Consider the following 23,810-nt stretch of genomic DNA (forward strand, 5'->3'; position numbering starts at 1 on the left):
GGGAGCGGGGCCGCCGCCATTGCCAGGCGCGGAGGAGCTGGGCAACCCGGGGCCGCCGCTCGGGGCCTGAGGCCGTGGCGCTCCGCCTAGGGCTGGGCCGGCGGTAGCGCGGCCGGCAAAACCAGGTAATGCCGCGGGGGCGGCCGGGCGGGATGATGCCGTCGCTCGAGGATGGCCGGAGTCACCCTGGAGGGGCCCGCGGGTGTCCGTGCCCTGCCGCCGCCCGCCCCGGCGGGTCCCGCAGGGCCGCCTGCGCTCCGCCGCGCATCTCCCTGCTGCGGGTCCCGCCCGCTCTGCCCCCCTGTGCTGGCGGCCGGCCCGGGAAACGCTGTGCTGCCGTCCTGGGACAGGGGGAGCGTGCGCTCCTCTCCCTCCCCTTCGTTCCCTTCCTGCCTGGCGTGAAGCGGAGAGGCTCTGAAACGCCCGGTGGCGGTACAACGGGCTCTGACCGGCCCACCGTGGCACTGGCCGGTGTCCCCTCCGGGAGCGGTGATAGAGCTCCCGGTGCAGAGGTGGTTTACAACAGCGAGGGAAAAGTTACCAGTTCAGGTACCAAAGTCGTGTGTTCGAGCTGCCAGCTGCTTCWGGCTCTGGCGGTTTATCTGACAAAGTTTGTGTTACCAGGTTGCAGTGATGAGCATCATCTTCCAAATCTTGTGTGAAATGTAGAAAGTTTTTGTTCTTCTTGTGTCTTGTGTGTAACCTTCAGCCTACTGGAAATCCTGCTGTGGTAGTGTGGTCTGTAAACTGACAAGACACAGTGGTAGTGTAAAATAACTATGTTATATCAAAGTAGGTTTCCATCAGTGCCRTACAGCTCTAGTCCTTTAATCAAAACCTCATTTGCAGTGATATTCTGATTCTTGCCCCCCTTTCTAAGCACATAATTTAATTATGAAGATTGTGTCATGGAACTTCGCTTTCAAATGCATATGTGGAATGAATGTGCAGTAGATTTTAGAGTGAGAAGTCATTTCATGTTGTACAGAGTAATGAATTAACACCTGGGACAAACTCATAAGAGGCTGATAAACGTTTCTGGAATTCTGATATAGACTACCATCTCTTACTGAGATTTTTTTTATTCAAGTTGTAATATAATTTTGATTCAAATTATAAAATAAATTTTAAGGAGAAGATTCTTCACAGTGGAGGGTGAAGTGCTGCAAAGTTTTGGTAACTTAATGTGATTCTTTYGTGTAGATTTCTTTACTGCCTGACTTGTGCATGGTTGGTGATTTGAGGACTGAATAAATGGACTGATTAGGCAATGCAAAATAAATGTGGAGAAGCTTTTAGTGGGTTTCTTAGGTGCAGAGAACATGCAGCATTTTCTTACTGAAGAAGAGTTTGCATAGTGTACATGAAAGAGCAGTGCAGTGTGACAATCCTGTTACACTGACTCAAAATCAGAGCTGATATTGCAAACCTGTCTAATGTAACTGCAGAGGGATGTGGTGCRGAGTTATACAAGAGTGAGAATTGAAATTAATAATCTTCAAAATATCTTCTTAGAATAGTTTCCACTGATGTCTAGTATGCAGTCCAACAGATTTCTACTATAAAGACCTACCGAAGGAATAGGAATTTTGTAGCGGAAAAGGCCTGTAATGTCAGCAAAGAAACTTAGTTTTTTGTACTTTTTTTCTTTTGTTCAGTCTGTATGTTTTGTTTTTTTTTTTAATTAAAAATGTCCTGGGCAAATATCATTGCAAAAAACACCAAAAACTAAACAAAACAACCAAGGGTGTACAACTCTGACTTTTTAAGTTTCATGAAGTTCAGTRTCTGATTTATACTTAGTAACACTAGGGAGAATATGCCTAGGAAAGTATGAAAATTCTTAAGTGAATGCAAAATAGGGTTGAAATCATAACAGATGACCTGGAGAAGAAGGCACTGACCACTTGGAGCATCTTTGTGAAGTTGTTTAGAACAGAAAAGATTGATTGAAATAGGAGCATCAGCAGCTGAATAAACAAGTTATTGAATAAGAATGATAATGCCTTGGACTTTAAAATAACTGAATTTCATGTGGACACTGAAGTCAAGGGTTGTCAGTGCAATAGTTTGTGCTTATACTTGCAAGTACAGCCTACTAGTATATATGGTTTTTAAATTCAACTCAGTTGCAGAGAAAATGGAACTGAAAAAGGAATCAAATTCTCAATAAAGCATGCACATGCTCACACACAGTTATTTGTTTCAAACACTTTCAGACTTTTAACTGTCTTGCAAAAGATCTGAGAACTTAAAACTGGAGAAAATGCAGAATAGTTGTGTCACTTGCTCTGCAGCTTYGCRTGAAGTTGGTTTGAATTAAAGGTCTTTGAATAGCTGCTKATTCACTGTCTCAGTAACATTGTCCTCATAGTTTTACATTTTCAAACAACTTTTTATCTTCAGCAAAGTTCAAGYGATCTGACTGACAGAGACCTTAACATACTTATTTTATTCCGTCTGTTATTTTAGTACCAAATGCATTGCTCTAATATCAGTTACTACAAGCCACATCAYTCAGTTAGTTTTCTTTGTGCTGTAGATTGCAGAGCACTTGGTATTATGTATCCAGAGATTGGGAAATGACAACAAAATTAAACAGTGTTGCACTCACTTAAATTGATTTGCGACTAAGTAAACTTAGCATAACCTCCAAAACCAGATTCCTTCTCATAAAAGTGATGTCCACCCTACTTCAGAGTGTAAAGGAATGCCTGGTGAAATAAACCACAATAAGTCTGTCTTTGAAAATATGTTCATTGATCTTCTTGTCACTTCYTGAGATTGGTCTTCTTAAGCTACAACTATAAGCTAATTTTTGATAATTAACTTTTTTCCTTGCAGATTTTTTCCCAGTGTAGATGCTAACTTTGTATTGGTACTGCRTAAATAGCTTAAGTTACTTGTGGAAGTTGTGATTGTTGGTCATTCCGGATGGTCTACATAAATGTACTGTCAGACTGAGTTAAAGGATTTCATACATTTTTGATATCATGAAAAAATACCCTTTTTATGCCTAATTGACAAAAAAAAAAACCCAGAAAAAGCCAAACAAAAAGCTGACATGAATGTTGATAACTGTATACATTTTGTCCCTTAGATCAATTAATAGGAACCTTTCATGCAAGCAGTGATGGTAGAAGGCATGCTCACATTGTTCACAGAATTGTAGGAAAGCTCTTTGATGGTAAGGATATGAAATGGTCACGTAAAAACAGGTGCAAAATACAGGGCACCTCTACAGTACAGTAATCCTGTGGGATGTAATTTGATGCTCAAAACACAGTTTTCCATCAGGAAGGATCATGTAATCAGTTTGCTTAAACTTCTAATGTGTGTTTTCAAAAGGTTGAAAAAGCGTGATAGTTGGCTATGTTACTTATATAGTCTGCAATTTGGTGTCACRTAATAAGTGTTTCGTCTTGATCTTTTTACCCAGAATCTGTAGTATATACCTAGAGCAATGTTGCCTCAATGAAGAAGAACAAGCTTTTTAAAATTCCATAATGAAATGTATTATAAAGTAATTCTGTATGAAATAATACTTTAATTTGTTTTTTTAAATATCCAGTTATGCTGCCTTTCTGTCACTGTTCAACTGTACACAGCAGCTGTTATGTTGACAGAATGTTGCAGCCATGCCCTTACATTGCCAGTGAAGTCAAATGGGGGAAGACAGTGGCTTAACATTGAGTATGTGTGTTTTGGTTACATTAAATATTAACTGATCTGATACTTTTGAACAAAATTGGGAATACAGAGAACTCTCACTCCACTAGAAGTAATCATAATGCTCTTGGTGTGGGAACTGATGGTTCATGCTAAGTCCAGATACTGGAAATGAATTCTCTAGTTGATGTTTATTGATTGATATTGAGTGCTTTGTCTTAAAAATAATTAACTAGTTTTATGATGAGGGGCTATTTAGTAATTCAGTATTTCTTGAAACTTAATCTAGTTTTGTGAAGTTCATGCTCAAATGAGAATAAAGGCRAGATTGCTGCGTTTAGGAATATTTCAGACCTGTTGTTAGTGTATTGTAACTTTCCAGTATGGTGAATACTACGTTAGATAYTTATTCAGATTTATTTTCTTCCTGAAGGGGTGTTATTTTGTGAATATTTGAATGATTATATTTTTTGCTTGCCTTAAATGACTACTTAATAATGTTAGTTTTTACAAAGCAGTGCAGCAGGCGAGGGTGCATTTTAGGCGACAGGATGGGGGGAATTACAAGGTGCCTTATTGATTGGTCCAGTTGTAGCTGAAGACATAAATTGAGATCATTGTACCTTCCCGGTTTTCTGGACCTACTGTTAACRGCCACTTGTAAAAATACTTCCCACAACAAAGTACTTCTTGCATAATTTACCATTATTTACAGGCTTTTACTTGATGCATCCGTTTTTAATTTGAGTGAAAGACAAGGAATTCCTTAGTAAATCTAATCATTGAAATGTAGTAATGAGTCCCTTCCGCTTGCCTTTTCACAGAATAGTAATTTGGTGCATTGATAGCATTGAGTTGTGCTTTACCCCATCTAYTTTCCCAGCGTGGCTCTTTGGTAAGGGCAGGGGTGGGTTTTCCAGAGCAGGTATACAGCAGGAGGTCAAGTGACTGCTTTTGGAAAAGTGATCCTTATGTCTGCTCTTAAAGCATGGCAGYTCTGAAGCTGCTCCTTGCTGCTTCTGGTAGGAAATGGCTCCTGTCACTTGCCTGGCCGCAGTCAGTGGTGGTTATGGTTTAGCGTTTTCATTGGGTTGGTTTTTTTTTTTTTTTTTTTCTTCTGGTAGGAAATGGCTCCTGTCACTTGCCTGGCCGCAGTCAGTGGTGGTTATGGTTTAGCGTTTTCATTGGGTTGGTTTTTTTTTTTTTTTTGTCTGCTGCTTTTCAGTGAGTGTTCTGGCTGATAGGTTTTTTTTTCTGCTTTAGCTTCAGTTTTTATCTTCTGGAGTGGTTGGCCTCTGTAGATTTCTGCTGTTTGCTTCTGCTTCTACCMAGGTCTCCTAGGAGCACTATGTGATACAATTTTTGATGATTATTTTTAGAAAGCCCTTAATGTTTATAATGTTTGTTGCTGATACCTTTCTTCATCTTCAARTGTAGGTGTATGTAACAGTTTTGTGGCTGTAGAGTTTCAGTAACTGTCTCTCATACTAACTTGAGATTTCTGGATTTGTCTTTCTCAGTCAGAACAGTTTGGAAGTTTACAGAATTTTTATCTTAAAATTAGGCTCCCAACAACCAAAACAGTGGTTGTAGGTTATTGTATTTATTACTGTGTTTATACTTACGTAGGTTACTGTATTTATGCATGTAAGAATATTGTGTATGCTGCTGAATGTTCTTAGGAGCCTTCACCAAGGACACAAGATTCTGTGTTCTCTGCTGTGGTGATTGGTAGGGAGGGCAGAGAAGGGGAGCATTTTTTTTCCAACAGCTGTATTTTTGTTGTTGCTACTAAGTCAGCTTGGTATTAGAAACAATATTTTCAGCAGAGGACAGGCTCTGCCTGCGAAGTTCCAATATAAATATTTTTTTTCTTTACACTGAAGTGCTGGGTTTAATAATGTAGCCATGAGTGTATCTTCTGTGAGAAAGTCTTGATTGTGTGTGCTGTTACAGGGAGTGGGAAGTGGCAGTTCTGAAGCTGGCTTCTCACAGCTCTTTCCCACATTGAAATGAGTACTCTGCCCTCTTTTGCCTCATTTTTGTTAACATACTTACTGACATACTGAAATCACCTAATCTTTTCTTTTCTTGAGCAAAAATTTAAAACTGAGAATCTGTGACATATAATGAACATTGACTGCATTGTGAGTGAATTGTAGTGAATATTTGGAGCTCTGAGGTTACTTTGAAAAGAGTTTCTCTTCTTGCAGAAAGTTGAGAACTAAATGCTAGTTAGAACTCCCTAATCAGGTAATCATTAACAAAAATATATTATGCTGTGTCAGTTTTTTTGCTGGCTTAAAAGGGGAAGATAAGTTGAGGGGACATGTGATGGTGAATTAACCTAAATAAGCTAGAGTGAAAAACTTGGAAGGGTTTGGAGCAATTACTGAGTGAGAGGGAGTAGAGCTTGCATGTCTGGGATGCAAACTGAACTCAAATGCTGCAGAAACTGAGGTGGAAACGTTGCGTGTGTTGTTACATAAACCAGTGATAGTAGGTACTGTCCATAGTCTTTGTAGATCTTTGCTTTGGGGAAACCTTGGAAAGTCTGTGTTGTCTGACTTGTTTTCTTATAAAAGTGCTTTAGGATAGTGATTATCTTTTTCCRTGTCTTTGTAAAGCCAAGACTGTGTTGGACGTTAGTGACTCAAGTGATGAAAAGTAGTAGACTTGGTGAGCTGCTTTAGCCTGGGTTCTTACATACCTTTCCTTCCATTAGTGTTTTGGAGAAAGGTAGGTACATCACTGATGTTCTGTGCTATACTCCCCTAAATACCAAGCCCTTGTTCCCAAACTTTCTGGGTGGTGAGACTTGCTGAYAAATTCACTGCTATTCTCATTGCATGTGGCTGAATGTGCTGGTGACTGAGAAAGGTTGTTTTTTTTCCTGGCATGAGTGGAATTTGGAGAGGAAGAAGAACAATTTGTTMGGAAAAAAAACTGTTCTAAAGGTATCTCTCTGTACCACAATCGTAAGAWTGCTGTTGCTTTTCAGTATTTTACCAGCATTAATGAGCACTAGAAGGCATAACATGTTTTTGTACAGAGTGCAAAAAGTAGAAATGATGCTTGAGAGATGCCGTTTCGGTTCTTATATAACTGAAATGTCACACTATTTCTAAAAATACCATACAGGTACTGTGATAATTAATTTTTTTGAATTGTCTTTTGGACACTAAAAACAACTTGGAAATTTGCYTTCCATTTTTTAGCCCAGTGAAGTAGCAGAGATGATGACTTGTTTAGCAAGGAGTTGTGTCAAAAACAAAAAAGCAATTCTATTTTTGACTGTGTATCTTCATAGATATCAACATTTCTATATAGACAAACAATTAAAAATTAGAATATTGTGTTACAGAACATCATGCAAAGTCCTAAATGAAGGCAATATTTAGGATAATGTACTGATGTTTAGTAAAACTGAAGGGATCCAGGTTCTGTAATCTCTTCAGAAGTTCAACTATGTCCATTAGGAAATTAGAGAGATGAGTTTATAGTTTTGCATAAGAAGTACTGCAGTGTCACTGCAGGACCTTTCTTCATGTCACTTGGAGCATTCACAATGAGTTAGGTTTTGGGTTTTGGTTGTTTCAGGTTTTTTTTTTCTTMTGGAGCCATTTRTTTGACTWYTGCAAGGTGATCACTTTGATCTTCAGGTTATTGGGTGCTGTTCTAACTGATGTTCTATTTAATGTATTTCTAGTAACTTTGCTTTAGGTGCATCTGCTAAGCTGGTCCTGAAGCATACTGATGCAGATTATTATCAAAGGATGTAAATAAAAAGGAATTAATTTTTCACCTGTGTTGTTTTTTCCATGATCTTCTTTAAACAAAGTTTTCTTCCAACTTAGTGATATCAAAAGTAAAACCTAGGGTGCTTTTGTCCAAAGGGATATCTCTGTGATTTCACTGTCATTCTGGCAAACAGTTTTACCTTTTTYTTCCTTTTTTAAAAGTGATTTTTCCAGCATACCATTTTCACCAGGGAAGAGGGCTCTGGGTTTCACATGCTTGAGGCTGCACTTTTTCTTCATGTTTTCTGTCACTATAGGTTTCATAAGCATTTCTCCTCGTCCTTAAAGGAGATTTTAGCATTCAGAAATGAAAACCAAACCTGTATAATGTTAAATTGGCAGCTGTTTGAAAGAATGCAAAACTATTAAAGTTGCTTATAGTTTTCACAGGACAATCCCTTTAGTGTAAAAAACCCACCTCAGTCTCTACCTCCTCCCAAAAAACCTCTATCCCAAAACCCCCTTGTCTTTTCAAGACTAAAGTATGRATCTGAATGTTCTATGACTGCCTATATCTCATAAAAAAAATCAAAGACACAAATACCACTGTTTACCTCTAAATATCATAAATTCTAAACAGTTTTCTGGTAGGCCAAAATATCRTCAAGGAAGAGCTTTTGTTAGGATATTCTGAAGGCTTAGTTTTGGAGAAGTCGACCTGTGCTGTAATTTCCTTTAGTTTTGGTTTTATTTGTTCTMTTAATTTCTTTAGTTTTGTGAATCTGAGGATAAATACAGGTTCTTTCTTAAAGCTGTTATAACCTTACGTATTTGTGTACTTTTATCAGAGTTCTGCAGCATCCTTCATGGCTCTTGTTTTCTCTGAAGTTGTTTAAAGTTGATTATGTAGGAATTGACTAAGTTCTGGGCCTTTTATCAGAATTGCTTTAATTTAGTGTGCTTCTATACGTTTTCCTTGAACTTAAGGAAAAGCTGCTCACTCCTTTTATCTATTTAAAACAAAAAATTTCATATTCATACATATTCTGTAAACATGGTTATATTTTCTTCTGTGTTTGCATGGAAAATGAACTTGAGGTAACTAGAGCTCACCTTGAAAATCTAACTTKTATGTTTACAAAATTCCCAATAATGAGGAAACATTGTAGCTCTGGGCCCAATCAGTAGGCAAATAGTCGACTGCATGGGCCCAAAAGAAGTCACAGAACTCTACTGATGTGGTACATTAAGCTTTTGGGACATACTAGTCCAATATCATTGTGAATTTATGAAGCCTTTGCACAAGGTGTTCAGGGGGTTTTTATTYTAACTGTGAATGTCCAAGACAATGTCAAAGTTTCCTTTATCCTTGGTACTCAGTTTCATTTGTTTTAAGAAGCTTTGTTATTAYAAATAACGTAAGCTGTTTACTTGCCTGAAAAAAACATTTCTGTCTTGGGGTTATGCCCATTTTAGGGTGGGAAACATACAAGTTTCTTTGCTTCAGTTAAAAAATCGTGTCTACATTCTGAAATGGAGTAATGATGTGAATGACTTGTGCCATTTATGCACTCTTTGATTTTATGCAACCTTAGCCTGTGCAGGTCCAGTTCTTTTGTCCTAATTTGGAAATCCAGTGTAAAGCATATGAAACAGGCTTAGAGTATGTGTCTTGTCTCTTCTGTTTCTTGAGCTACTTTTGAAAGTTTGTTTGGGAAATCTGTTTTGGTTAGGAAAATTGACAAATCAATTATATGTGTGTATATGGTTTCTTTAGCTTCAACCAGATGAAATGCTTAAGGAMAGCCAATGGGCTGGATACGCACAGGTAAGGATAACTGGTGTGGCGTGCTGGAAATACCAAGTTTTTCCATTTGCCTTCATGTATTTGGAAGAACTAATTCAAATAGCAAAAGAATCAAAGAGTGAAAGCTTTTGCCTGATTGAAAGCTCAGCAAAAGGAAGTGAGCAAGTCCACAAGCATTTAAATGGTTCAAGGCCGAAAAGAAGAGAGGTGAATGAAGCCCTAGTCTTGAAGTGATGACTGCACAGAGCGACTGTATCTTCTTGGAATCTGGCATGGAGACTCCACAGATGTTAATATTAAACAGTTTAGAAAGTAGACCTCAAGGTACTACATAACTTGAGTAGAGAATCTTTGGGGTAGATCTTGAAAATACCTGCTTCATAGCAAAATGCTTTGCATAGAATAATTTTGTAGCAAAGGCAGTAACTTCACAAAACTTTGTAAAATTATACTGTCGGAAACAGTCCTGTGTGGTGACTGTATTATTAATAAGGATTGTGGACACTGTGTGTCCAGTTGAACGCAGGGACCATGAATAGGAGTTTACTAAGAAGACCTGGATGTTGTGTCAGTGCTGAGCCGTGGTTGTGCTGGTGTTGTGACTGGTTCAACTGAGTGTTCGTGACAGTAACTGGTGGTCACAAACTACATTTCAAAGTGGGATGTGGAAGCATTTGCTCCAGTTTGCTTGCCAGGTCTGGTATGACTTGAGCTGTAAGATGTGTGTTGTTCCTGATCAGAAAAYATTAATGCAGGTGTCTGGCATAAAGATGTAAAATAAAACACATTTGGTTTAATTATGTTGCATTGCTGCACTTTATCTAAAGTAGGAAATAATTTTTACCTATTTATGTAGGCGATGGACATTGCTGGAAACTTACAGTGTCACCAAACCAGTGACTAATGGATTTTTAAATTTTCAGTGGCTATTAAGGTGATAGTGACAGYATATTATAATTTTCCTTCTTCACCAAAACCGTTCCTTTGTCACCAAAAAGTAGGTTCCTGCAAAATGAAGGGAAGTCTTTATGTTACTGGTAAAGTATATGTGACTCCTCAAAGTGCTCTTTCGTAGATTATAAAGATTATAAGTTGTATATCAACCTGATTAGGAAGCATTTTATAGCTCCACTTCAAATCCGATAAGCAGTAGCTAAATCCTATTGTATGAAAAATGTGTATTTTTTATTTGGAAAAAGCTTTTGTTGGAAGAATTGCGATACTGGAATTTATAATTTTAGCTGTTTGTTTTGGAACTTATATTTTTTGGGAATTGTTTTATGTGGTTATTGTCTTCATACTGGGGCATTCATCAGAGTCACAGCTTAGTCCTCTGGTAAGGAAGAAGGCTCTGTGACATAGCAGTGCTCTTTACAGAGAGTAATACTCCGGAGTGTCTGCTCTGTCCTCTGCTGGAAGGTACTGTCATAGGCATATCAGGATAAAATCTCTGCCACGCCAATTCAGAGTTCAGCATAAGCCTACCTTCACTGTAAGTGTAAGCCTTTATATGTGATATATTTATTACCACCTTATGAGGAGAGGCTTTTGGATACTTATGAAAAGTGTGCATGAAATCTCTAGGAAATTTTTTTAGATTTTACGTTTTTGTGAGCACAGAAAATACACTTCCTCTGCAGCTAGGAACAGGAGATTCCTTTTCCTGCCATGGTCAGGAAGAGTTCAGAAATGCTGTCTAGACAGACAACAGCAGGCATTAGAGCTCGTGATCCCAGCATAGCTACCCTTTCAACTGGAACAAACTTGTGAGGARCTGAGTTTGGACTTAGGATCCTGTTTTGTAGGGGTTGCTTATGTGCTAATACCAGTTCACTGTTTCCTCCCATTGCTGTTACAAATGTTTATGTAACTAATTTTCTGTTTTCTACTGCTTTGTTTTCAAACTGTCACGATAACAAGGAAGGGAGGTGTTTTGTTTTTTTTTTTAAGGGAAGAAGAAAATAGAGTAATTTATCACTAATTTTGAGCTGTATGATTTTTGGTTCAACCTTTCTTGAAAACTGCATTGCAGTCTTAAAGTGTTTCAAATTTTGTCGTTTTGAAGACTGCAGAAACACAGAGGAAGATTTGGAAATAAAAGTGTACACTAGTTTGCTTTACAATGTAGAAAATTCAGAGATACTCAGAATAAGTATATTAAGGAATTGGTTTTGGCTGCAGCACTCTCTTTGATGTTATAATCTGTGATCTGCGGAGGGTTCAGCAGTTGCTGTCGGTGCGGTGACCGAGGCACAGCCTGCGGCTCGGTGATCCTGTGTTGGGCTRTGTGTTCTTAGCGCCTGCAGGTGAAAATAATGAACTGCAGCGCTGCTCTCCCCTTAAAGTATCCTTTCATAGCAAACTGTTTAGTCTCCTAAATGTGGGGGTTGGACGTTTGGGGTCTTTTTTAAAGGGAGCTGCCATGCTGTTGTATTTCCATTAGTGTAAAGAGAAATTGAGTGGAGTCCAGCGCTAGAGAATACTGATGGGTAAGTGCAGTGGGCTGCAGMCGGTCTGGAGGGAGGCATCTGAAGAGTGCAGCCAGAGAAAACTGCTGAGCAGTTCACTGCCTTTGGTTTTATATAGAGGTTGCAGGAAGGACTGTTGGCTTTGAAATACTGTTAAAGCTGGAAAGAAAATGGCTACCAGAAATCATTGTTGCTACAGTTACAACATGGCGTGATTATTAATGTGCTGCTTTAACTACTGTTAGAAATGTTGTGTGAGATACTGCCTTGAAGTGAAGTGTCCTTAAAGGGAACATATTTAATGCGTTTAGATATTAATGAATATCAGGCTTCTTGTTTTAGAATGTCAGTCTATTTAGTGAAGAAATTAATTTCTAGTAAATGTTTTTTAAAACCTCATTACTGCCTTTTCTACACTAAAAAATTGCTTAATGGTTTCAAATTMTAATAATAATCATAATGTCCTTATAAAACAACTTGAAGGGAAAAATCCAGTACAGAGATACCACATATTTTGTGAAATAGTATCTGGTAACATAATTCTGGCTTTCTGTAATTAAGTCCTGAGTTYTTTTTCTGCATGCAGAAGGGTTTTTTTTTTTTTAGATTTTGAGTTTGAAATAAATACGTTCAGCCTTAATCCTGTTTGAAGATGTATAAATAAGGATGAAGATACATAAATAAGGGTCAGATTATAGAGTGGAATCTACTTGGGAAACTATTGTATTTTATTTCATAAGGATATAAGTGCATTATGTATTGAGATAAATCAAAACCTCACACTCTTTGCAGGTTTTTGATTAACAGATTGCAGTTACATTGAGGAATTTGAGAGTTATGTTATGCAGTACATCAGGAAAGGGGTTTGTCAAGTTCAGTGAATATGTGAAGATTAATTGATGCATTTCTGTCTCTGTCAGGATTCCACAGGTGACAGATTGATGACAGGTATGGACTGACAGTAAACTGTGGCTTCTCTTCATCAGAGTTCCATATATGTGATGTGTCTTACACCTCAACAAGATCCCATTTTTCTGTACCTTTTTCAGCTTTTGGGGTTTTGGTGAAGTTCTCTGTTGGACTGCTTAACTGAAAAGGCACTGGATTTGTTCAGTAGAGGTGGGCTGATAAACTATTTTGAGACATGTATGCCAAAAACATATAAAATAAACCCTTGAAGTGGCAGAAAAATACGTACTATGTAAAGATAGATTTTTGAACTGTCTTTGAACTAATTTTAGAATGGTGTTGTTTGCTGGTACACAAAAGGGGATGCACTAATTTGATGGACATAACCTTAGCTTACACTTATTTTACTCTTATGCTTAACTTGGCCTGCTTCATCTTTKTACTAAAATTCTGTAGTTTTGGAGAAAGAAGAGGACAACACTACAAATATCAAATGTCACTGTACAGTTTGRTGTTTAAAAAAAACAACCTTGAAATATAAGAGGCTGTTTTCTTAAAATGAGCTGCCTCAGATGTTTCTAAAAGTTTGGTTTGGTTTGGGTTTTTTTAAGACAGAAAATGCATGTTTTTTAGTTAAGGTTGTTGGTTCCTTAGAAAAGCACTTCAGTAATCAAGCTTTCTTGGTTTGCATTTTCATTTACTTTTCAGCTGAGAAATAGGATGTGCAAACTTAGACTAAAAATTTTTAAGGAACCACAATCAAAATTTTTATGAGGTAGGGAAGATTTCATGTAACTGTATTTTAAGGTGCTCTGTGTAAAGCTTAGAAGATGATGTTTGGTGAAGGAATACATATAAATATAGAAATATAGAAATATAGAAATTCAGACTGGATGCAGAATGGTTGTATAACTGTATAACTGGCAGGGTAGAGGCAGTTCCTGCTTAGGTAATGTATTGATGAGATTTTGCTGACAGTATATGAATGGAGAAGTATTCAGAGTCAAGGATCATGCCAAGGACGTGTACAGTGCCATTAGCAGTTTGGAGTGGAGTGGAGAGATGATGTCATTTTATGCTTTAAGCTTTCCCTATTTGAGAAAAACTGTGGTATTTAAGGTGTGTAAGTGCAGCAAATGAAGAGCTAGTTCATGTAGTCAAGCTGAATAAAAGGGTGACTGAAAATATATGGATGTTTGTTTTGTGAGTGGTAGGTTGATCTGTAGCTTAAATGGGTGGAGAAATTATAAAGAAGGTAAATTATTTCTCTGTAGCTTATTGCTTATGGTAGATCTCACTGTGAAGAATGCCATTAAATTTAATTGGGTATTGATGGACTGTAAACTTCTGAATATAAATAATACTTAGAATGTTATGCCCATCTCAGCTGAGGGGAGAAACTGAAGTAACCTTCAGAAACAACATGTTAGTATTTTCTCCTAAGGTCTTGAAATCTAAATGTGTTTCAGGACTCCCATCTTCAAGCTGGTGCTGCAGTTTAATGCTTTTATGATGCTTTCAATTGTGTATTGATTATTACGTATTTGCTTACTGTATAATGTATACTCAAAGGAAATAGCACTCAGATTGTTTCCCCTTGCTTCTCTGTAGACATCTTTGCATCTCTATTGGATGCCTGTTGTGTATGTCTTTGAATGTTTGTGTCTGATCTGTTCAGTAATAGAGGAAAAATAACCTTTTCAACAAATACGTTTTGTTACTCCGAACTCCTGCCTACCTAGAATACTTTTTGCTGTGATGGCTTTCATTTTTTTTTTATTTATGGTATGCACATTCTTGAAATAATAATTAAATCTGTTTGACCTAATTGGTGGTATAAACAGAGGGTCTTTTTTTTCCATTCAAGCTGCTCTGTCAGACTACTTTTTTCCCTACTGTGATACTCCTATTAATGTTGCATTCAACTGCTTGTAATCTTGTTTGGACTGAAACAGCTTCCCAGTCTGAGGTATGATCAKTTGTGTTCATTTCCTATGCTGTCACACTTTTCCTTGAAATGCTTCACCATCCCGTACGGAGTGTTGTCAAAAAGCAAAACTTTCTATGAGTAGAAAAATGAGAGATTTCAACACTTCCACGTGAAAGCCCTACCACAGCTTTGGGAACTGTGCATGTGGCTTTTACTGTGATCAATAGACAAAGGAAGAACTGTAACTTCTTTGAACTATTTTTCAGATAACTCAAAATCTAGCAGGAGATTCRAAATGCAAGAGGCAGTCTTCTCTCTTGCAGTCCCTTGCTTGATTTTGTTCACTCACTGCAGATTCTTTGAAGTCAGAAGCATCTCCAGTAAAAAGACTTAAATTTTGTCTCTTCGTGTTATGAAGTGTTAAGCTTTAGCTTAATTTGACTTCTGGATAATTCAGACTTCAGTATAGTACCTGCTCTTAGGTACTGCTCTTCATTAACTATTTTAAGAAGAGTGATWGCTATTTTTTTGTTTATACATTTATGTTTGGTAAATGTGTTTGGYGGTTATAATTCAGCTGGTTAAACTATAATTGGAATAGTGTAAATTAAAAGGTTCTGCCAATTCTCAAAGGGAATTGATTTTGTGGTTTTAGAAACCCTCATGTTTAAATTCAAGTGATTATTTAATGTACACTGAATGTTAGTTCTAGATATTTGTGTACTGAGTATTTGCAGTGGCATGCAAACAAATTGAGTAAGATTTTTGATTTATTTATATACTTTGATATTTATTATTTATACTTTTTATAGTATAAATTTATTTTTTATACTTTTTTAATAGAAATCAATGCCAATCAAAGCTCCTTTTGCAAACAGAAAGCAGGAAACTACATTTTGTACAGGCAAGGTCATTGCTGACTACTTGTTTGGAAAATGGTTGTATAGGCTTGTATTTAAAGAGTTCTCCAGGTGTATTAACTCATGTAGGAGACTCCTGCCAGCTAGGTTTTTGCCTTTTCAGTCCTCTTATGAAATTACTGTATCCTTGATACTGTATGTACWGTTTTGGCTGGAACTTCTGGGTTTCTTGTAATAGCCTTTTCTTTGAGTAATCTCTGCTTTCTGCTGGCTGTTTTTTCCTGCACTGATATTTAGGATTTTTAGATTTTTTGTTTATAGTTAATTTCCAGAGCTAATATCAGATATCTAATATCAGATATTACAATGAAATTTATTCCACACTCCATACCCTACTTTTGAATTTAATGCAGGGATGGTCATATTCCAATAAATGTAGCTGCCRCTCTTGACTAACTAATCGAATTTTCTAAGCCATAAAGGCAAGACTACAGTTGCAAGCCTTTTGCTATATTAGGTCAGGTTGGTGTTTACCCACAGTTTATAGCAACAAAAGTAGTTTGTATAGTACAGTTATTCTAATCTTTGTTTCTTCCTCTTTTTTCCTTTCCACATAGGCATAATCAGCTGTCGGGGTGAAAACCAGTTTTGTGTTAAACAGCAATGCACCACAAAACAAAGAAGCATTAAAAAAACACGTAAAAAACTTCTATATGAATTACGTTCCTGGCTGCAACTGTTCCAGGAGATGGTAGTGGTCAAAGGTGGTTGTGTCTTTTCCCAGAGAGATATAGAAATGTCAGTTTTCACAGATCTGTTATGAAATAAGGGCTGCATAGTAAATAAATAGATCGAAACTCTTGTCAGGATTACAGCAAATTTCATTTAGTCATTGTACACCTTTGCATTCCAGTATTTCATAAACTTTTTCCTTGGAGAGGGAGGGGWTGTGTTAAGAGATACTTCATTATAACAAGAGTTTTCAGTCCATCTTTTTTGGTTTAGTATTACTGGGGCTGTGCTTGTGATCACTCTCATCTCCACCATTTCAGTTTTCTTCCACTTCCTGTTAACTGCCCTTATCAGAGCAGGCAGCTGCTTATCACTGATCAGAAGCCTGACCATTTTACAGCAGTCCTTTTTCCCTGCTGTGGTCCCCCTTCTCTCTCTTTGAATATTGAGGTCTCCAGGTGAATGCTCTGTAACTACATTTCTTACTCAATTCTGCATCCCTTTTTGATGCTGTCGATTTTATTACCGGTATTGGAGGGTGGCTTTCATTCTCACTTCCTTTCCTGATAATGAGAATTAAGGCAGACAAATTGGAGCAAAAGCATATATGATGTTGAAATCTTTGCCTTTCCCTATGGAAATTTTTGGAGAATTACCGTTCTTGAATCTGCTGGTAAATAGTGTCAGGTGCTCAGTTATTTCAAATGTCATCACCCTTGAAAAGAGCAGTAGGTGTTAGAGTTTTGATTGTACTGGAKTGAGAAGAATCTTATTTGACAGCGGAAAGACCTTTGAGAGGAGAGGTGAGTGCTGGTTAAGCACTGTCGGTGGGTGGCTTTAAACAGTCTCAATGATATCAGTAGTTTGGCAGTGGTTTGAGCTAAAATCTGGTGTCTTCTTGTGGATTGTGTTCCCTTCATCAAGATGTTTCCGTGCCACTACAAATACCATCTCCTCTTGGGTGGAGCTTTGTACATCAGAGGGTTTGAAATCCCAAAAATGGGAGTTCATTCTTCAGGGCCCTATGAAGTTTTTGATGCAGGGCTTTGGTGACCAGTCCTTTGGTCCTTCAGCAGTTTACTTGCTGATGATCTCTTTGTGAAAAAAGTGAACATTCAATGACTACAAGAGTACATGCTCTCTAGATAAATGGTGTCGAGTAAGACTTCCCATTTTATGTCAAGAAAGTAAATTGTCTGGTCCAAAGTAATGTGGTCCTATTACAGAGTAGTGGGTGGTATGACAGTGTACTGCTGTATCACCCCAGTGATCTGCAGTTGTCTGGGCTCTGTCCTTTGATGGAAAGAGTCTCTCTGCACTTGACTCACAAACAGTGAAATCTGTGTTGAGAGCAATTACTGCTAATGTTTAGTTAATTGCAATGTTTACAAGATGTCAATGTTGAGACCATTTTGGACTGGGGCAGTGTCTTTGCAGTTCTTCAGTGAGAGAAGTGTTAGGCAATTGTCACTGCCCAGCCAAAGTRCACAGGCTTACTGGGATGTCTGGTTTAGTGCTGATCCTAATCTTTGATCACATAAAGCCATGATCATAGACCCTCTTTCCCATTTTTTGAAAGGTGTTTTGGCTCTTCATATACAGAAGCTGTTATTTTTGTGGACATTTAGCTGTAGCTTTACATTTAATTTCTGTAACATTCGGTAGAGCTCCACTGCTGTTAGAAAACAACACTTCTGCTTCTCTAGGTGAATGAATRTTACTTTAAAACCTGACTAAAGAATTCTGTTTTTTTCTGTAATAAAACTTATTTGACAAATGAGCATTTATATTGAATAACAGTCATGCATAAAGCTACAGTTAATGTGATAGTTGGGATGCGATCCTGACGCTAGAGAAAGGAGCTCAARTACTTGTCTTCTGTTACTTTATATTACCCAGGTAGACTTTTTTGAAAGGTCTGTCTTCCCTTATTCTCTGTAATTTAGGCAAGTGGCTTTGAAGCAGTTGCARGCTGATTGGGGAACTCTGAATCAAAAAGCTGTGTGAATAAAATGAGGTAAGGAATCCTAGCCATGTGAGGCTATGTGAGGATAGTTACCTCATTTAGAGTCAATTTTGATGATACAACTTTGCCCTGGAAAAGGTGAAGAATTAGGCCCAGGCTTAAAGTCCTCCAGCACTTAATCTCAACTATGTTGATCATTTTTTGCTAAAAAGATTTTTAAAAAGCTTTCATTTGTAACCATTTCCTTTCTGTGCATCATTCCTTGTTCAGGGAACTTAAGATAGCTGACTTTGAAGGCACATAGCAGAAAATGCAGAGCTTTTTTTTGCCGTGCAACTTCTTTTCCCCTGTTCTGCCCACTTAGTTTAATAGCGTGTGTATATTTGATACAACTTCTTGGGGGGAATTTTAAATAAAATGCTGGTAGCTATGTAATTTGGAAATTACATGTTTGAGAGAAGACCACCGTAATGTTGTTATTTTGACCCTGAGATGAGTAAGATAGAAAAGTTTTATGGATGTGGATTTCTTAGCTCTYTGCCTTGCCTGTGTTATCTGATAATGTAGGACACAAGCAGAAAACAGTGGCAGCTATGCACTAAGTTCTTGTTTTATTTTGCAGGTTTGTTTTAATGTGGAAGTGGATCGTGCAGCATAATGTAAATCAAACAAGAAAAGGTGAGTAGGAGTTTTGTGTTTGTGATTTTTTTTTCCCAAAAAATGCCATTGGCGTGTAGTGCTAAACATGCAGAAAAGTGGTCAGTGAAAATTCTCTTGAAATTTGTGTCTTGATTGCTGTGATGTATGGAGTGTTACTTCTACGAACCAAAGGAGGAACAGAAGTTATTACCCCACTATTTAATACTGTGATTATAATTATGATTTTCTTCTGTTAACTATTATAGTCCAAAAGCTGTCAAGTCATTCTGCTAGGTGTTGACAGCCAAAATTATGAGTACTTTAAATTAATTTCATCCTCTACGTATTATTCACCTGGTTTCAAAGTACTGGAAGTGCACTTCGCACTGTAAAAGCGACATGTTAAACTTGCACTTACTGTATTAATAAATAACTGTGGGAAATTTGACCAACTATCAGAATTGCATTTCAGGTTTTAAATAATGGAATTCTGTTGGAATTCCCCCCCACCCCTTCCTGTCCTTAAGAACCTATTTGCAAGCTATTTGAAAGACAAAGTGTATGGAGATTTACTGCTGGTAGAACTTAAGTATCCATTTGCAATTGCAGAGTGTCCATCTAGGAAAATTTTCTGTAACTGGCATTTTCCTCCTTTTCCCCAACCCCTTCCTCTGTTATTTTGAGAAAAAGAATTTAGATAAGCCTAGTTTTTTTCTCTTCCATTTACCTGCTACTCCAGGAATAATTTGAACTATAAAATTAATCTCTTCTCCATGTAATTATGTGAAATATGTAACAAAGAGCTTTAATCTGTTTTAACTTGAGTCTTTCAAGAGATTCTTTAGCTAAAGCCCCACAATTCAGTAAATTCTCTCCTTTTGGAGACATGGCATTATGGACTGTGGTACTGAGATTTCTGTAACAAACTGAAGCTGTCTTCTCAAGTTTGCTGCTTGCTGTTTGACTAATGTGCAGTCTCAGAAGGCAGCTGCTTTCAGTGACTTGGTATTTTGAAGAGATGAGAGAGAGAGATGCCATTTGCTTAAATGAGTTTGTTCCTCAGTTCCAAACTCCAATTAATATGTAGACTTAATATTGCCCTGAAATTGTAGTATGTATATTTTAAAATAGACATGAGCTGCTTTGTTCATATCTTCTGTTCCACTAAGGCTTCTTCAGAGCTACTGCTGTCAACTTAAAAATACTGATTATAGAAAAGTATTTTGTGGGGAATTTAAAATAGTTCTTCTGTTGAGTGTTGATCCTTTGTATAATGTATAAGTGATTCAGGACTTTGATTATGAATGTCTTCTGAATTGCCTTCTGAACTATAAACAATTAAAATTAGCTCTACTGCTATGTTATGCATATACTGACGTGTAGGGGGTGTTTACTGCCTTCGTTTGACTTTGCTGGTTTCTGGAATGTGCTGTTTTGAGAAAAGGAATGAATATAACTCTGCACAAGTAAATACTTCATCTGAAGATGAGTGAAAAACAAGAATTGTGGCTAGGAAAGGGACTTGAATTAACAAAGAAATTCAGACTGTTCTGTTTGCCTTCTAATGCTTTCTGTACCTAATGTTTGCCATTTATGTTTCTTTTTAATTTATGCCATTATGCCATTTCTGTTTCTTTTAAATTTATGTGTTATCTAATTACTGGTTTAAATACAGAAAATTAGTTGAAAAGTCTATTACCTGAGTGTGGTTTTTAAGCATGAAGTCTTCTGAATGAAACACTGAAGACCTTTCATCTTAATGATGGTTAACCATGTTTAGTAGAAAAAAGCTCGTTTCTGAGGAGAAGGCCTGTAGTATTGCATACACAGCAAGAGGACAGAAAAAYGTATAAAAGAATAAATGGCAACAGTGTAATGATGTTTGATTAGTATTGTTGCTGCTTAGAAGAGGACTTGAGGTTCCCATAGTTCTGTAAAAATAACAACTGAATAGTCAGTAAGTCGATGAAATTACTGTGCTTTGTTGGGGAACAAAATAAAAAACAGATCCAGTTCTACAAATTCGTGGTGTTCTGTAATTGGATTGCATTKCAATAGGTATTGCTTCTTGAGTACTAGTCTAGTCCTGTGACAGAAAAATATGGCAGAGCTGAGAAGRGTTCAGAGGGGCAGCAGGGATGACTGAAAGAGTTCATTTTCTGGAACAATCTGCATTTCCCRAATGCCTGTCTTCAGTCTCCAAATGCCTGTCTTCTATCGTGAGTGTAGTGGCTGCAGTTCTTTTTCCTGATATTTGGGATTATAGTGAAAATAAGACCTCTCTGGTGATACAGTTGTAGTCATTGGGGATTTGCATAAAGTTACATTAAATACCTAATTRTTAATGTTTTATTGATATATACTGGATTTGTATTGGAAAAAAGTATTCTTTACCCAGTTGCTTACAAGCAGTGTCTGAACAAAAGGAATGGAATTGTTGGGAAAACCTKTATTTTACAATGAAGACCAGTTTTAAATTTGGATATCTGGGTTCTGCTTTGATTAATTTTTAAATGTCTTGTGTTAGCAGAGCACTGCTCATATTTGGCAGCTGCAGGAACATTTTTCAGTTCTGTATGCTCTACACATGGGGAATGATTGGATTTGCATACCAAATTTCACCACCACTTGGTGGCAGTACTTGGCTTCAAAAGGACTTATCTGTGAGGAGATAAAGTGGCTGATCCTGTGAAACTATAGGTTAAAGGGGAGTAGATTAGTTTCTGAATTTCTGAAAGTTAGTTATGTTTTAGAAACGAAAATACTTTTTATYTAACCTACTGGAAGGATTTGCATTTGTATGTCTCTATGGAAAATCTAGCTATCATGTCTAATATGTAATTTAAGAGTATTGCTTGTGTTAATAGTATTCTCAGAAGATGTATTTAATGTTCCCCAGTTGAATTATTTCAGCATTTACTTCTCGCATTTTGCTTCGATTGAGTGGTTTAGTTCAAGTAATTTTAAAACATAAAATTTGCTTCATGGTACTATTCTTTATACTGCATTCTGCAGTTAAATGGAGGACTGCCAAAGCTGCTTTTTTGCCTTATGAAATGTTCTCTACATTTTTACTTTTTTATTTATTCCTATAGGTTTTAGGAAAAGATTCCCCAGTGGATTTTTCTAACAAAGCTAGTAAAAGTTTGTGCCCTTGCTCACAGTTGTCGCCTCTTGTCTGTGCTGATTCATCAGCATTTGGGTCCCAGCCTTTTAAACTGGATAATGAAATGGTTGATAAAGTGGGAAGAAAGGAACTTGGGGCAGTGGAAGAAGACAGCAGTTATTTACACTGGCTTTGTTGCAAAGAAAAGCATAATTCCAATGTATAGTGCAGTAATTTGACAGTATATGATGCCATGTTGAAAATACTTCCACTTCTCTTCAAGCCAAAATTGTCTGCAATGGTCAGCAGGTTCTTTAATTTTAATAATTAAGCCCCATGTAAGGACTGTAGTGGTGAGCCTGAAGTGTGGAAGGTTGCAGATACTTTCCTGAACAGTTTCTTGGTGGAATGCCTCACTCTCTGTGACTGGAGATGCACCTTGCTGGTCCCATTGCAGTGGGTTCTCTAAGGAGGAAATACTTTAACTGTGTTGCCCGAAGAGCCAACACTGAGAAYTCTCTCTGAGGTGTGACAGATGAGGAAGTATATGGTGGTGAAGGAGACAATTCATCCTGTGTAGAATCTAAAATTGTAGAAATAAAACTAGAAAATGAAGTGGGATTTGGGAAATGCATGTCTATAAATTTGAGTGTGATAATACTACTCAGTGAAAATACTATTTAGGGAGGGAACTTYGGAAAACGGTATCAGTAGAAGAGAGGTAGAAAGGAGAGGAGCATCAAATCATAGGCTTGCTGTCAGTATATTCTACATAACTTGGGACAGAGAGAATGCTCTTTTACAGTATGCCTAATMCTTTTTGTGTTATTTTCTTCAGCTGTCAGAATGATAAATTCAAAGTTGGTGGTTGGAAACCTTTTTAAACTTTTGTGCCTATATTGATTATATTTTGAAATTGAAAAATTGTGGATAGTGTGAGCACGTGGAGCACTCTAAAGAGGGCTAAAGCAAAAATTGGGRTACTGTGTGGTAAAGTGTACTAAAACAGAAACACAGAATAGTTGAGTTTGGAAAGAACCAGTAGAGATCTTGTTTAATCCCATTGTCCATCCTGTTGAGGTCCCTCTCAATGGCATCACAGTGTGCTGATTGTGTGATCAGCAGTCTTGCTGAGGGCCCCATCATCCACATTGTTAATGAAGGTGTTGATCAGTGTGGGGCCCACTGTGTTCCTGGGTACAGCTGTAGTTCCTGGCCATCCACAYTTTGTACTGCTGCTCACAACCCTTAATTTTTTGGCAGCCTGATAAAGATGTCTTGCAGCGCGGATAGGACAAGGACTTTCATTTGTAGACTGTAATGAAGAAAAGCTTCCTAGTTTTAATGATGCTGCTGGTTAATAATATTATTTATTGTGTCATGTCTAGATAAAAGCAATTTTTTGTACCATACTTGAGGCTTAGGAATGCTTTTCACTGAAAAGCATAGGTAATGGTGATGAAAGAGATTAATGGTGTTTTCTGAAACATTTATTTTCTTTATAAAAAAAGTGTGTGAGCATGTGAGATGGCATCAAGGAAGAGAAGTTAGGCATGTAAAAGTAAAGGAACAGCTTAGGAGAGAAGTAGTGTATTTTCACTGAGCATTAATTTTGTATTTTTAATACTTCTATGTCTTTTAGTGGAATACAAGTAGTCATTGCCATGTATGTCTGCATTTAGGACAATTCAATGTTTGATTTYAGTTCTCATCTTTAGTAGMGCTAATGGCAGTGCAATTCAAACCAGTAGATTGCACTATTAAAATCCAAACTAGAAAGCTGCTGGAACATGAAGACCTAAGTATCTGGCAGTCTGCTGTGAACAGGAGTGTGGAATGCTGTGCAGGAGTTATGGTAGCCTTTGGAGTTGCCAGACAGTGTGTGACTGTTCTTAAGTTACCAGGTTCAACATCTTGGGTTAGTCATCTTTTAGAAATACATAGTTCATTTTGGAAAGCATTTGCTGTTGAAACTATCTTAAGC

General features: G+C 37.4%; 1 protein-coding gene across 6 annotated transcripts in view; it reads left to right on the forward strand.

Moving 5' to 3' along the window:
- The window catches only part of ZNF644 (zinc finger protein 644), a 72,883-nt gene that overhangs the window by 28,182 nt on the left and 20,891 nt on the right, over positions 1-23,810 (forward strand). For all 6 annotated transcript variants that reach the window (XM_057374181.1, XM_057374191.1, XM_057374161.1 and 3 more), the window contains exon 2: positions 18,704-18,759. The gene's annotated coding sequence lies outside the window, so the exon portion shown is untranslated. The remainder of the gene's footprint in view (positions 1-18,703; positions 18,760-23,810) is intronic.

The sequence above is a fragment of the Malurus melanocephalus genome, unplaced genomic scaffold, assembly GCF_030028575.1.
Source record: "Malurus melanocephalus ecotype Western Australia unplaced genomic scaffold, MMel_1.1 scaffold_8, whole genome shotgun sequence".
Classification (NCBI taxonomy): domain Eukaryota; kingdom Metazoa; phylum Chordata; class Aves; order Passeriformes; family Maluridae; genus Malurus; species Malurus melanocephalus.